General features: G+C 35.1%; 1 pseudogene; it reads right to left on the bottom strand.

Moving 5' to 3' along the window:
* Window positions 1-467: 467 nt before the first annotated feature.
* LOC100924317 lies at window positions 468-8,257 on the bottom strand (annotated as a pseudogene).
* Window positions 8,258-15,681: the final 7,424 nt, after the last annotated feature.

Here is a 15,681-nt window from a genome sequence, read left to right as displayed (position 1 = left end):
GAGTCACTCATTGAACAACTTTTATTATATGAGGTCCAGAAGGGAAGTTTTGGAAGAGATGATGACTTTAATAATTAAATGAGAATGTCAGTTTATTACTTCTACTGTTCTAGAAGCCTCTTGCCTGCTAATTCCCATTTGCCAAGAAAGAAAGACAGAAGAAACTTGCTCAAATTTTCTGTAGCTCAGGGCCCTGACTAACAAATCTCAACTCTGAGTTCCAAGTAGGATGGGTTCCACGTAAGGCTGCTCCTTAAATCTGGTCTTCTGTTATAGCTAGAGATATTTAAATACTTCTTCTTTTATGGGTGCCAATTTTAAATAGATCTTATTCTCTAGGACAAGAATTGCATTTCTACTTGTTTATTACAGAACTGATAAAGTGCAGTGCTGTTTGCTTCTCTCTGAACACATTCAAGTATTCAGAATGCTCAGATTTACTCAGTAGCTTAAAGCAGTACTTTTTAACTGCTACTGCCTTGGCTACAAATTTGATTCCTTCAATATTTGGAAAGCTGTGTGGAATGCTTATTCATTTTGTATATTTAGTTGACCTCGTCATTGGGGTCCAGAAGAAATACCCCCAAATGGGCTGCTCTACTCTCTGGGAACCTACCAGACATGCTTCCTGGAACTCTGGTACAGTTTAATAATGATAGGGTTGCAGACCTCCAATTCTTTCTGCTGATGCTCAAATTCTTCCTCCTCAGCAGTCTGGTACTTATCCAGCCAGTTGATTATTTCATTACATTTATAAAGGATCTCCTGTTTGTCTTCATAACCAATTTCGCCGTGCAGTTTTTCATCCTCCACAGTAACCTTCATATTGAAAGCATAAGATTCAAGAAAATTATTGGAAGACAACCTTGTCTCTCTGCTTCTCATTCCCAGCCTTGTGTTTCTCAGCCTCCTGCACTATATGTTCAATGTCTTTTTGGCTCAAATATCTTTTGTTGATGACGATGGTGATCTTTTTTCTTCTTGCCTGTGCTGAAATTTAGAGCAGAAACATTGAGAAAATTATTTGCATCAGTGTCAAATTTTACTTCGAGAAATATTTCTGCCTGCTGGGGGAGATTTCAATGAGTTCAAACTTGTCAAGAGGTTGTTATTTTTTGTCATTGTTTTCTCGCTGGTTATCAGAATAGATGGTAAAAATCTGTTTCTGCTTGAGGGCTATAGTGGTATTATGTTTGATCAGAACTATCGTAATTCCTCCAACAATTTCATTTCCAACAAAAAGAGGAGTGACATCCAATAGCAGCAAGTCCTGCACATTTTCAGATTTATCTCCAGGAAAAAATGGCAGCCTGGACAACTGCACCATAATCAACAGCTTCATCAGGATTAATGCTCTCTTTGAGCTCCTTGCCACTGAAGAAATCTTGCAGAAGCTTTGGGGATGTGAGTAGAACCACCCACCAGGACAATGTCAAAAATCTGTGATTTATCTAGCTTGGTATCTTTTAAGGCTCTTTTTGCAGGATCCAGTGTGCCACAAAAGAAATCAGCATTCAGCTCTTTGAAACAGGCTTGGGTGATTGATGTATAGAAGTTGATATCTTCATAAAGAGAGTCATTTTCAATACTAGACTGGGTACTGGAAGAGAGGATACACTGTACAAGTTCACAAGCATTATATAGATGGCAAACAATCCTCTTGTTCTCACTGATGTCCTTCTTGTCCTTTTGCTTGAACTCAACAATGAAATGGTTGACTATGTGGTTGTCAAAGTCCTCCCCACTCGAGACCCATAGATTCCAGCTGTGGATTTGATCTCAAAAAAGGCATCTTCAATGGTAAGGATGAAAACATTGAAAGTACCACCTCCAAGGTCAAAGATCAATATATTTCCAACACAAAACTAATCTGTTTGTCCAAATTATACACAATGGCAGCAGCCGTTGGCTCATTGATGATTTAAACCACATAAAGACCAGTGATTATACCAGCATGTTTTGTGACCTGATGTTGGGAATCATTAAAACAGGTTGGTACTATGACCACTGCATTTGTGACAGTCTTCCCAAGGTAAGCTTCAGCAATTTCTCTTATCTTGGTTGAGATCATAGAAGATACTTCTTTTTTTTTATTTTTATTTTTTATTATTATAGCTTTTTATTTAAAAGATATATGCATGGGTAATTTTTCAGCATTGACAATTGCAAAACCTTTTGTTCCAACTTTTCCCCTCCTTTCCCCCACCACTTCCCCCAGATGGCAGGTTGACCAATACATGTTAAATATGTTGAAGTATAAGTTAAATATAATATATGTATACATGTCCATACAGTTATTTTGCTGTATAAAAAGAATTGGACTTTGAAATAGTGTACAATTAGCCTGTGAAGGAAATCAAAAATGCAGGCAGACAAAAATAGAGGGATTGGGAATTCGATGTAATGGTTCTTAGTCATCTCCCAGAGTTCTTTTGTTCGGTGTAACTGGTTCACTTCATTACTGCTCTATTGGAACTGATTTAGTTCATCTCATTGCTGGAGATGGCTACATCCATCAGAATTGATCATCATATAGTATTGTTTTTGTAGTATATAATGATCTCATGGTCCTGCTCATTTCACTCAGCATCAGTTCATGTAAGTCTCTCCAGGTCTTTCTGAAATCATCCTGTTGGTCATTTCTTTCTGAACAATAATATTCCATAATATTCATATACCACAATTTATTCATCCATTCTCCAATTCATGGGCATCCACTCAGTTTCCAGTTTCTGGCCACTACAAAGAGGACTGCCACAAACATTCTTGCACATACAGGTCATAGAAGATACTTCTGAATAGAAACTTTGGGGTCTTCCCTTGGTATTCCACTTAGATGTTAGGTCTGCCTGTTTCATTCACTACACTAAAAGACAATATTTCAAGTGCGAATGTACAACTACATTTGTATCTCAACTTAAATTTTCTTTTTCTATGAACACTGAAATCCATATAATATTAAGATTTGTACTCAGTGTGTTTTTCCAACCTCCTTTGCAGTTCCACATTTAGTCAGAAGATGCTTATACCAACTATTTGGCCGTTGGGATCAATTCATTCACTTAAAAAGTATGAGAGAGAATATGAAAGGAAATAAATATTTATATAAAGGTTACCATGTTCCAGGCATTGCTTACTAAGAGCTTTTTACAAATATCTCATTTGTTCATCACTACAGCCCTATAATGGAGGTACTCATTATCCCCATTTTACAGTCAGATAGAGGTTAAGTGATCTGCCTAGGATCCTACAGTTAATGACAGTCGCAGGCGGGGCTTGAATTCTTCCTGACTCTAGACCCAGCACTCTATCCACCATGCTAACAATTACCTAAACAACCACTTTCCCAATACAATAATTCAGAATCTCATCTTTATAAAGAAACTGAAGCACTGAGAAAATCATTCATTCATATACAAATTTACTTAGCACTTAACTCTCTGCAAGGTTTAATCATTAATTATCTATTCAGAATCCCCCTTTTATTATTATTTATCTTTGTTTTTATTATTATTATTATTATTTATTTACTATTGTAATAATACAAATATTATCATTTGTTTCATTGGCTTAGATCTTGGAAGACTGTTCTCATCTAAAGTAGCTACCTTAATTTCTACATAGTTGTTAGGAAAACATAGCTACATATAAATATATCTATAGTAATGCAAGAAACCCTGAAATGCAGGAAAAGCCTGAATCAATACTTCAAGTCTTTCTAAGGCAGTAATTCTCAATTTTTTTTCTTCTCTTATAACATAGCACTATTCTTTGATGTGAGAAATTTTGGTAATCTTATTAATCAAGAGACTTCACATGTTTGTATAATTTGCAATCTAAGTTCCATATAATTCGTATCATACCCTTTGAGAAATACTATTTCAAGGAACTATCTTCTCTTCAAAAGAAGTCAATAACATCTTCCAGAATGATTCTTACACTGTTAAGAATAAGAGTCCCTCATTATCCAAGTATTCATAATTTGAGTTCCCACAGTGAAGTTTTGTTTGGATCTAGATCTAGATAGAAATTCCTGACAAGAAATTTTTTTTTTTACTGAAACAAAACTAGTCTATTCTGCAATATAAAGTTTTAGAGAATTGCCGAGGTACTGAGAAATTGTGTGACTTGCCCAGGATTGTACAACCAGTATGTGTCAGAGGTGAGAAATTTGAACCAAATCTTTCTGACTCCAAGGCTGTCTCTTTATCTTCTAAATCATTGGTTTTCCAACTATGGTTTGGGAACATTTGGAGATCCCTCATATCCTTTCAGTGAATCCATGAGGTCAAAATTTGTATAATTTTTATAAGTATAAAGGGGTCCCGAGACTAATAAGTTTGGGAACTACTACTACTCTATGTCATATAGTCTCCGTATGAGATTGAGTTGTATAGGAAAGCAAAAGTCTATCATAAAATTATTTTTACTAAATAGATTACTTAAGCAGGGTGTATGCACATACATATTCCAAAGTCCTAGAGCAGTTTGTTTTGATATTCTATGTATGTATGTGCGTGTGTGTGTGTGTGTGTGTGTGTGTATACACCTTATAATATATAAAGAAATATGGCTTGTGTTTGACAGAATTACATATTTGGGATCTGGTCCAAGAAAGAAATGCACCACCAGAAGTCTAGCTGGATAATAGCACAGACCAGGTCCAAGACTTCAGGAGCTAGTGACATAATCTCTCCTATCACCAAAAGAGATATTGGTCTAGAGTTTTATCTATCTGCCACCATTCAGAATGAAAGAAATTTCCTGGTTCTTCTCAAGTAACTTAATCTTTGTTGCAAATAATGATTGTACCCAAAAAGCCATTAAAAACACTAATAAGCCTATTCATCAAAGAAAATGGGAAACAGAAATTGGAGAAGTTATGTGTGTGTATGTGTGTGAATCTCCAAAGAACATACAAGAATAAATGAAATTTTCAATAGGAAGCAAATTAAAATCTCAGATCAAACAAAAAGAGGAAAAATAATTTCAAGTAGGGGGAATTCACTCTCATCAGTCTTAGAGCAGCTAGTGCTAGGAGTCAATGGACATGGTAGGAACTGATAGCCCCACCTTTCTGTAGTTCTGGGACTCCATTCTAGGCTGTTGAACTCCATTTTACCATTCAGAAAGCCCTCATTTCACCTCTCCTTACACCATCTCTGTGGATGTTCTCCAAGTATGTCTCCAACCAATTTTAAAATGTTTCTTACACCAGTACATAACTTTTCATTTGGCATCTTCTCAGTTCATCAGGAGATACTTTTCTTTCTACATATGCAGCACAGATTTATCTCGTAGGAAAACCCTAACTCAGGTTTGGGCAGAAGTCAGATCACAACTAATCCAGCTATTCTGGTGAGCAATTTGGAACTCCTCTTTGAGGAGTGCATACCTTTTGATCCAGCATTGCTACCACTGAATTTGTATCCAAAGAAATCGTAAAAAAAAAAGAGAAAAGAACCCACATGTGAAAAAATACTTATAGGAGCTCTTTCTGTGGTGGGAAGGAATTGGAAACTGAGGTGATACTCATCAATTAGGGGATGATTGAATAAGTTGTGTTATATGGATGTAATGGAATACTAATGTTCTATAATTATGAGCAGACTAATTTCATAAAAACCTGGAAAGATTTACATGAACTGATGTTGAGTGAAACAAGCAGAACCAGAACATTGTAGATAGTAGCAGCAAGATTGTGTGATGATCAACTATGAACGACTTATCTCTTAACAATATAGTGATCCAAGAAAATTCCAATAGACTTGTGATGAAAAATGCCATCCACATCCAGAGAAAAAAACTTTGGAGACTGAATGAGGATTGAGGTATACTATTTTCACTTTGGGTTTTGATGTGTGTTTTTTCTTTCTCATGGTTTTTCCCATTTGTTCCGATTTTTCTTTCACAACATGATTAATATGGAAATGTTTAAAATGATTATGCATGTATAATCTCTATCGGGTTGCTTGCTGTCTTGAGAAGGAGAGTGACAAAGCAAGGAGGCAAGAAAAATTTGGAACTCAAAATATCACAAAAATGAATCTTTAAAACTATCTTTACATGCAATTGGAAAAAATAAAGTACTATTAGATGGGAAAAAATAAAATAAATACATTTTAAAAAAAGTAACCAGTCCCCACTCAAATGTCCCTCTCTAATTAGTAGTACCTAACCCTGCCTGATACCACCCATGGCAGGGAGTCTCTTGTTAATTGTTGCTAGACACTTAAAATAGAATGATCTGAATGCTAAAGAAAATTTATGAAGCTTTCAAAATGTGTTTGTAATAATGACCATTTGTATAGCCATACGTCAAAGTCAAATAGAGGTGAATGATATCATATTGTGTCATAAAATTTTGTAAGAAAAATTAGCACCCCCTCTTTCCATTAACATGACTCATTCTTTGTTTTAAAATTTGAAATGTAATTATAAAAATAATTTAAATTTTATTATAACTAAGATAAAATTGTTTTCACAATTCTGAATTACATTTTTTTTTTGGATAAAGTCCCAATTAAACCCTTCCTCCCACACATAAACATAGACACTTTTTACTATGAAATGTTGGTCCCTATTTTAAGTGGAGTCACTATAAGTAAGCTTTGTCCAGTTCCAATCATCCTTGGATAATGAGGACCTCCTGTGGATATACAGAGTGATACAGAACTCTTTGTACACATTTCAAGGAAAAAATTGGATTTTATGTGAATATTGTAACACATAAATGCTCTAATCTTTGTCCAAGTTCCTCTCAGTGAATATAGCATTACTTCTGAGACAATAGTCAAAGATGAAGCCCAGCCCCTAAAGTAAAGATTGTGCTAAAAAAAAAAAAAAAGAGTAAAGTCAGGAAAAATACATTTTAACTATTTTGGATCTATGGAAAGAAAAGCTAGGCTAAGTCTTAGATTGGTTTGGTTTCTAGAACAAGGAAATATTTGCCTGATTAAAAAAAAAACCCTTCATTGTCTTGGGAGACAGATGAGAGGGGCCTGTTTGCAAAGGAGAGGCCTTTGTTCTGTTTCCTCATGTCTTTTACTTTCTACAGGTCTCCAACCTTGATTATGTCTTCTATTTTTAGTTTTGGCTCATGAAAAATATATGAAATGTTCTCTGGTGGGGCTTTACAAATAATGTTCTTAGCTCCTAATGTAGAGAAAAACCGGTTCCCTTTATTCTTCCTATAAAGATCCAAATTTTTGCCAGCTTGTCATGTGACATGGAATCAGGTACTTGATTTTAAATCTAGGCTCTATTATTTAAAATTTTTGTGACTTTGAGTAACTCACTTCCCTTCTGAGTTTTAGTTTCCCCATCTTTAAAATGAGGGAAATTCAGTTTCCTCATCTCTAAAATCTCTAAATGCAAGTTAGATCAATCTACTATAAGTGCTGCAATACTAATGAAATCCACTTTCTTCTGCTTTAGCAGATGCTAACCCTAATTTGCAGAAAGCATCCTCAATGAGTATATCATGTTTTGTAGAGCAAAAGAATTCCTGAAAAGTAACAATCCATTGATAGACTAGTGTTTTATGAAGAAGAGTGGAGATGTCTCACAGAAACAGAAAGGAAAAACAAAATATTTTTTTGAACTGTGAACTCTATTTTTAAAAAATTATTTAATATTTATTTTCCCCCAGGTTTATGTAAAAATAATTAACATATTTTTAAAACTTCGCGTTCTAAAATTTTCCCCTTCCTTCCTTTCCACTCCCACTCACATTTAGAAGACACTCAATTTGATATGTTATACATGTGTAGTCATGCAAAAGATTTTGTTTAAATGCCTTTTATTGGCCTGGATGCCCCTGGGATCACTAATGTGGTGCAGTAAGCAGGGAGAGTTTTATTTATATAACATTGGACTGAAAAAAAAAACCTACAGAAAGCTCTTGATTATAGTATTCATATAATCCACTTCCTGGATCATAGATATAGAAGATTTAGAAAAGATTTCTGTCTCAGAGGCAGCTAGTCTGAGAAGGCTAATAGACCACTGAAAAAATAAAAACAAAAGAATACGCAGAATTCAGGTCTCTAAAGTTGAAAATAATGTGAGTAGAGCCATCAGTGGCCAATCAAATGCCCTCAAATGCCCTTTCCTGATCACCTGTATTGAAGACTGAAAGGAATTACCTCAAAATGGAATGAGTTGCCTTGAGAGTAAGTGGGACTCACTCACTGGAAGTCTTCAAGAGAAGGTCAGATGACCACTTGATGATATTGAAGAAGGGATTCTTGATCATGCCTGAAGTGGATCCTTGAGTGCTTCTTGTAAAGGTGAGATTCTGGGAAAAACTTGTGTTCCATTGAAGTCCCAGCTCAAATGCTAGATCATCCATGAAGACCTTTCTCTCCTCTACCCAGCCAGATAGGAGGTATGGAGAGGGAAAGATGACTCCATGTTATGCTTCTGGCAATAATGGCAATATGGCAAAGGATTGTTGTTAATTCAAGCACTTACAAACTGAATTGCAAGAGTGGGCACAGGGATTGTTTCCTATACCATTTTGAATTCCTCATGCCATTTATTAATTTGTACTTAATAGGGGCATAATAGGATATAGTAGATAAAGCATAGGATCTGGACTCAAGAAGACTTTTCTTTCTGAGTTCAAATCCAGCCTCAGGCACTTAATAGATATGTGACCCTGGGCAAGTCACTTAACCCTTCTGACTTCAATATCCCCATCTGTAAAATGGACTGAAGAAAGTATTTGCAAATTACTCTATTATCTTTACCAAGAAAATCCTAAATGGGATCACAAAAATTGAATATGACTGAAATGATTTAATACCAGATATATAATAAATATATATCTGCTAAATGTATTTCTGAGCAAAGGCTTCATGTTAAATACATCTCTGAGAGACAGGTAGTACAGGGAGTAGAATGCAAGGTCTGAAGTCAGGAGTTCAAATCTAGTCTTAGACACTTGCCATATTGTGACTCTGGACAAGCCATTTAACCCCTTTTTGTGCCTGCAAAACTGGGATAATAATAGCACCTATTTCCCAGAGTTGTTGAGAGGATCAAATAGAGATAAGATCTGTAAAGTACTTAGCACAGTGCCTGGCACATAGTAGGTTATTATATTTATTATTATTATTATAATAATTGTTAGTGCTGTAATCATCAGTGAAGAATCAAACTTCACTTGCCTAGTATACATTCATTGAGGATTTTATATAAGGCTGAATATATACTGACTGAAAATAGATTCTTAATCAGTTACATGTTGGACTACATGACCTCTGAAGTCACTTGTAATTACATGACTTTGAGATTTAGTGTGGAATACACTGGCTTTATATGGTTTATTTAGACATTCATTATAAATTATTCCAACCTAAGTACCATTGTATTTAAATATAAAAGTAATTGATAGCTGCAGTTAGATGGCACAGTAGATAGCCAGCCCTGAAGTCAGAAAGACCTGAATTCAAATCCAACTTCAGACACCACACTTACTAGCTGTGTGACTTGAATAAGTCACTTAACTCTAATTGTCTTGCAAAAAAAGGTAATTTATATACATGGAAGGCAAATATAAGGCAAAAAAAATACAATTGAATACTTTTAATATCACAAAGAAAATTATGATAGTGGTGGTAAAATAAATACTTTATGTACAGAATGAACTAAAGCATTCTCATTCCATAGTAACTATTGAGCCAACTTTTGCATGTGACCATGCATGACAAATGCTATGTGTATGTGTATATGTATATATATGGACATATATATATATACACATACATAACATACTTACATGTATATTTTAAATATATGGATACTTAATATACACACATGCCGTGTGTGTGTGTGTGTGTGTGCGTGTGTGTGTATGTGTGTAATAAAATCTCACTCCAATTCTTCATCAAGGAGTGAAGAATATGCATGTAGAATGTAAGCTCTGCCAGTTCCTACTGAGGTCAAAAGGCTTTGAGTTTGGACCTGGAACAAATTAATAACAATAACAACAACAAAAGATAGCACTTATGTAACACTTTGTATTTGCAAAACATTTTACAAATATTATCTCATTGGATCCTCACAACATTATCTCCATTTTACAAATGAGGAAAACTGAGGCAGACATTGGTTAAATGACTCATCTAGGGAAATGCATCCAGTCAGTATCTGAGACTGGTTCTGAATTCAGGTCTTCTAAAACCAGATCCAGTGCTCTGAACACTGTGCCAGCTCCCTGCCTGTGTCTATCATCCAATGGCTACACAGAATAAATTTGGAAGAATTCATCATCACTTGAACACTGGCTACAAGGTAGTGACCATGTTAGTGACAAATTATAATCAGTTACTCCCTCATCAGAGCCTTACAGAATCTCCATATTGAAAGAGACCTCAGAGGTCATTTAGTAAGTCTCCAACTAAAGATTCTGAGACCTCACTCTTTTACAAGTAGCCCATTCCACTTGAGAAGTTTTTCCAAACACAAAGTCTAAATTAAATTGTGCTTCTTCCTCTCATTGTTCTGAGTTGTGACCTCTATGGCCAAGAAAGTCTGGTCAATTCCTTTTATACCTGACATCCCACTGATGCATGAGAATAACCTCTAAATTGAAAGAAACTCTTCTATAAAAGGACTTTTTATCTACTTGAAAATATTTAACATATCTTCTTGAATCTTTTCTTCTCCGAGTGAAATGCTTCCAATTCCTTCAACTGATTCTCAGTGACACAAATCCAAGGGTTCTTTCTATCTTGGCTGCCTTCCTTTGGACTCTTTATCTTATCAATATCCTTATAAACTCACACTTAATGCTAAACCTAGTCATCCAGGGCAGAATGCAAAGGAACTATATCTCTCCATTTTTGGAAGCTTAACTTCTCTTTGTGTTGAACAAGAAATATTTTTGGCTGCCACACTACAATATTTACTCATATTGAACTTGCACACCTCTATAATGTAAAGATTTTTTCATAGACAAATTAATATATAAACCATTCCTTCTCCATCTTGTATTGGTGGAGCTGATTTTTTTGTACCTGAGTAAAACTTTATATTTATCCTTATTTAGTTTAATCTTAGTAAACTCTGCCCAATGTTCTAGTTTGCCAAGATCTTTTTGGATCCTTCCTCGTCACCCATTGTGTTAGCCATCTCTCCCAGCTCTAAATCTAACGAGCATGCCTTCTATGCTTTTATCAAGGATGAATAAAAATGCTAACCAGTACAGGACCTAGTTCATATGTTTAGGGCACTCCATTAGAGATCGCCATACAAGTTGACACTAAAAGTTAATGATATACTTCAAGAGAAGATAATAAATATTTATTAAGTGCTTATATGTGCTAGGCATTTAACATGTATGAGCTTATCTTACTTTAATATAAACCCTGGGAGATAAGTGCTATTATCTCCCCTTTTTTATACATGAAGAAACTGAAGCAAGCAGAAATTAGGTGACTTGCCCAGGATCACATAGCTGGGAAGTCCCTTCACCAGATTTGAACTCAGATCTTCCACATTCCAAAGGCATGGGGAGCCTATTAGGAGGTTCTTAGCCCAAATACAGTAGCGTTGGCTGCTCTGTGCTGGTTTAGAAGGCCAGTGGATCAGTAGACTAGCTTTGAGACATCCAACACAACTATAGAAAGCAAGTACCAAGCCTATGAATCCTAGTATAACATGCAGGATTTGGCCAGGCCCACCCAGCTCAGTAGGGAAATTTGTCACACTGACCCCAGCACAGGCAGCATGAAGCCCCTGTCACCCTGTAGAGGAAGCTCAAGATAATTTTCCCTATGCCCTAGTAGCAGACCTCAACCTTCAAAAATGAGCAAAAAAGAAAAAAGAGCTCTGACCATAGAGAGCTACTATGAAAACAGGGAAGAAGAGAACATAATCACAGAAGGTGGATCCCAAAGACAAAACACATTGATATGCAGTGTTCTCAAACTCAAAAGCCTCTCTTGGAAGAGTTCAAAAAGGATCTTGAGAGTTAGAAGAAAAATGGAGGAAAGAAATGATAGCTTTGCAGGAGAGTTTGGAAAAAGAAACAGAAACTGACTGAAGAAAACAATTCCTTAAAAATACATTTGATGAAATGAAAAAAGGGAACAACTCCTTATAAAACAGAATTGGTAAAATGGGGGGGGGGAAGCCAATGAACAAAACAACTTTAAAAGTACAATTGGCCAAATGCAAAAGGAGGTAAAAAAGCTACCTGAGAAAAATAATTTACAAAAAATTAGAATTGAACAAATTAAAGTGAATGACTCAATGAGACATCAAGAATCAGATAAACAAAACGAAAAAATGAAAAAAAATAGAAGAAAATGTAAAATATCTCATTGCAAAAACAACTAACTTGGAAAATAGATCCAGGAGAGAGAATCTAAGAAGTATTGGGCTACCTATAAGCCACATTGAAAACAAGAGCCTGGATATCTTCTAAGAAATCATCAAGGAAAACTGCTAATTAGTCTCCTATCCTCAACTCATCTCTAAAGATTTATCTACATTTAGCTTCCTAGGAATTTAAAATTTACCTTAAAAACAAACCACTTCTAAAAACCTACCCAGATAAAGCATGGACAAAACACATCAACTTCCTATCAAAACAAACTCAGTCATCTTAATCTCATTTCTCCTAAGCTTATATCTATTAGCTTTATACAATATTGATTGGGTACCTTACAAAAATACGTTATCTAGTTTCAACTAGAAGGCAACTGAGAGCTTAGTGGATAGGGCCAAATCATTTAACCTATTTACCCAAATTCACTGGGGAAAAAATAGAAAATCATTCCAGTATCTTTGCCAAGAAAACTCCTGGGCAGATTGATGTGCTATATGGTCCACTGGGTCATGAAGAGTCAGACATGACTGAACAATAAAACTCAATAAGGTGATCCTTTTGTTACCCATTCCCTTTTTTTTTTTAAGCAAAAGTCCTTGGTCTTTATTTTTGGTCTTTAGAGGTAGGAGTGGATTGGATGGACATAGAATCTCTACAACCTCTCCTCTTTGTCTCCTGCCCAGAAGTGACCCTGGTCAGTCTTTTTTTTTTTTTTTTTTAAGGAAGTATTTTTTTTTTTATTTTGAAAAAAATTTCTTTACAACATTATCTCTTGCACTCACTTCTGTTCCGACTTTTTCCCTCCCTCCCTCCACTTCCTCCCCCAGATGGAAAGCAGTCCTATACATGTTAAATAGGTCACAATATATCCTAGATACAATATATGTGTGCGGAACTGAACAGTTCTCTTGTTGCACAGGAAGAATTGGATTCAGAAGGTAGAAATAACCTGGGAAGAGAAACAAAAATGCAAACAGTTTACATTCATTTCCCAGTGTTCTTTCTTTGGGCGTAACTGCTTCTGTCCATTATTGATCAATTGAAATTGAGTTAGAGCGTCTCATTGTCGAAGAAATCCACTTCCATCAGAATACATCCTCATACAGTATCATTGCTGAAATATATAATGATCTCCTGGTTCTGCTCATTTCACTTAGCATCAGTTCATGTAAGTCTCTCCAAGCCTCTCTGTATTCATCCTGATGGGTCATTTCTTACAGAACAATAATATTCCATAACATTCATATACACACAATTTACCCAACCATTCTCCAATTGATGGCATCCATTCATTTTCCAGTTTCTAGACACTACAAACAGGGCTGCCACAAACATTTTGGCACATACAGATCCCTTTCCCTTCTTTAGTATCTATTTGGGGTATAAGCCCAGTAGTAGCACTGCTGGATCAAAGGGTATGCACAGTTTGATAACTTTTGGGGCATAATTCCAGATTGCTCTCCAGAATGGTTGGATTTGTTCACAACTTTACCAACAATGCATCAGTGTCCCAGTTTTCCTGCATCCCCTCCAACATTCATCATTATTTTTTCCTGTCATCTTAGCCAATCTGACAGGTGTGTAGTGGTATCTTAGAGTTGTCTTAATTTACATTTCTCTGATCAATAGTGATTTGAAACACTCTTTCATATGAGTGGAAATAGTTTCAATTTCATCATCTGAAAATTGTCTGTTCATATCCTTTGACCATTTATCAATTGGAGAATGGCTTGATTTCTTATAAATTAGAGTCAATTCTCTATATATTTTGGAAATGAGGCCTTTATCAGAACCTTTAACTGTGAAAATGTTTTCCCAGTTTGTTGCTTCCCTTCTAAACTTGTTTGCATTAGTTTTGTTTGTACAAAGGCTTTTTAATTTGATATAATCAAAATTTTCTATTTTGTGATCTATAATGGATCTCTAGTTCATCTTTGGTCACAAATTTCTTCCTCCTCCACAAGTCTGAGAGGTACACTATCCTATATTCCTTTATTTATAATCTCGTTCTTTATGCCTAAAATCATGGACCCATTTTGATCTTATCTTGGTATACAGTGTTAAGTGTGGGTCCATGACTAATTTCTGCCATACTAATTTCCAGTTTTCCCAGCAGTTTTTGTCAAATAATTTATTCTTATCCCAAAGATTAGGATCTTTGGGTCTGTCAAACACTAGATTGCTATAGTTGGCTATTTTGTCTTTTGAACCTAACCTATTCCACTGATCAACTAATCTATTTCTTAGCCAATACCAAATAGTTTTGGTGACTGCTGCTTTATAATATAGTTTTAGATCAGGAACAGCTAGGCCACCTTCATTTGATTTTTTAAAATTAATTCCCTTGAAATTCTCGACCTTTTGTTCTTCCATATGAATTTTGTTGTTATTTTTTCTAGATCATTAAAATATTTTCTTGGGAGTCTGATTGGTATAGCACTAAATAAACAGATTAGTTTAGGGAGTATTGTCATCTTTATTGTATTTGCTTGGCCTATCCAAGAGCACTTAATATTTTTCCAATTATTTAAATCTGACTTTATTTGTATGGAAAGTTTTTTGTAATTTTGCTCATATAATTCCTGACTTTCCTTTGGTAGATAGATTCCCAAATATTTTATGCTATCAACAGTTATTTTGAATGGAATTTTTCTTTGTATCTCTTGCTGTTGGATTTTGTTGGTGATGTATAAAAATGCTGAGTATTTATGTGGATTTATTTTGTATCCTGCAACTTTGCTAAAGTTATGAATTATTTCTAATAGCTTTTTAGTAGAATCTCTGGGGTTCTCTAAGTATACCATCATATCAACTGCAAAGAGTGATAGTTTGGTTTCCTCATTACTCACTCTAATTCCTTTAATCTCTTTCTCAACTCTTATTGCTGAGGCTAGCATTTTTAATACGATATTGAATAATAATGGTGAAAGTGGACAACCTTGCTTCACTCCTGATCTTACTGGGAAAGGTTTTAGTTTTTCCCCATTGCATATGATGCTTACTGACTGTTTTAAATATATGCTCCTGACTATTTTAAGGAAAACTCCATTTATTCCTATGCTCTCAAGTGTTTTTATTAGGAATGGATGTTGGATTTTATCAAATGCTTTTTCTGCATCTTTTGAGATGATCATATGGTTTTTGTTAATTTGGTTTTTGATAGAGTCAATTATGCTAATAGTTTTCCTAATATTGAACCAGCCCTGCATTCCTGGTATAAATCCTACTTGGTCATAGTGTATTATCCTGGGGATGATTTTCTGTAATCTTTTTGCTAATATTTTAGTTAAGATTTTAGCATCAATATTCATTAGGGAGATTGATCTATAATTTTCTTTCTC

Source organism: Sarcophilus harrisii, chromosome 4 (assembly GCF_902635505.1).
Source record: "Sarcophilus harrisii chromosome 4, mSarHar1.11, whole genome shotgun sequence".
In the NCBI taxonomy this organism is placed as follows: domain Eukaryota; kingdom Metazoa; phylum Chordata; class Mammalia; order Dasyuromorphia; family Dasyuridae; genus Sarcophilus; species Sarcophilus harrisii.
The sequence above is the reverse complement of the archived record's forward strand: the minus strand, read 5'-3'. Positions and strand labels throughout refer to the sequence as shown.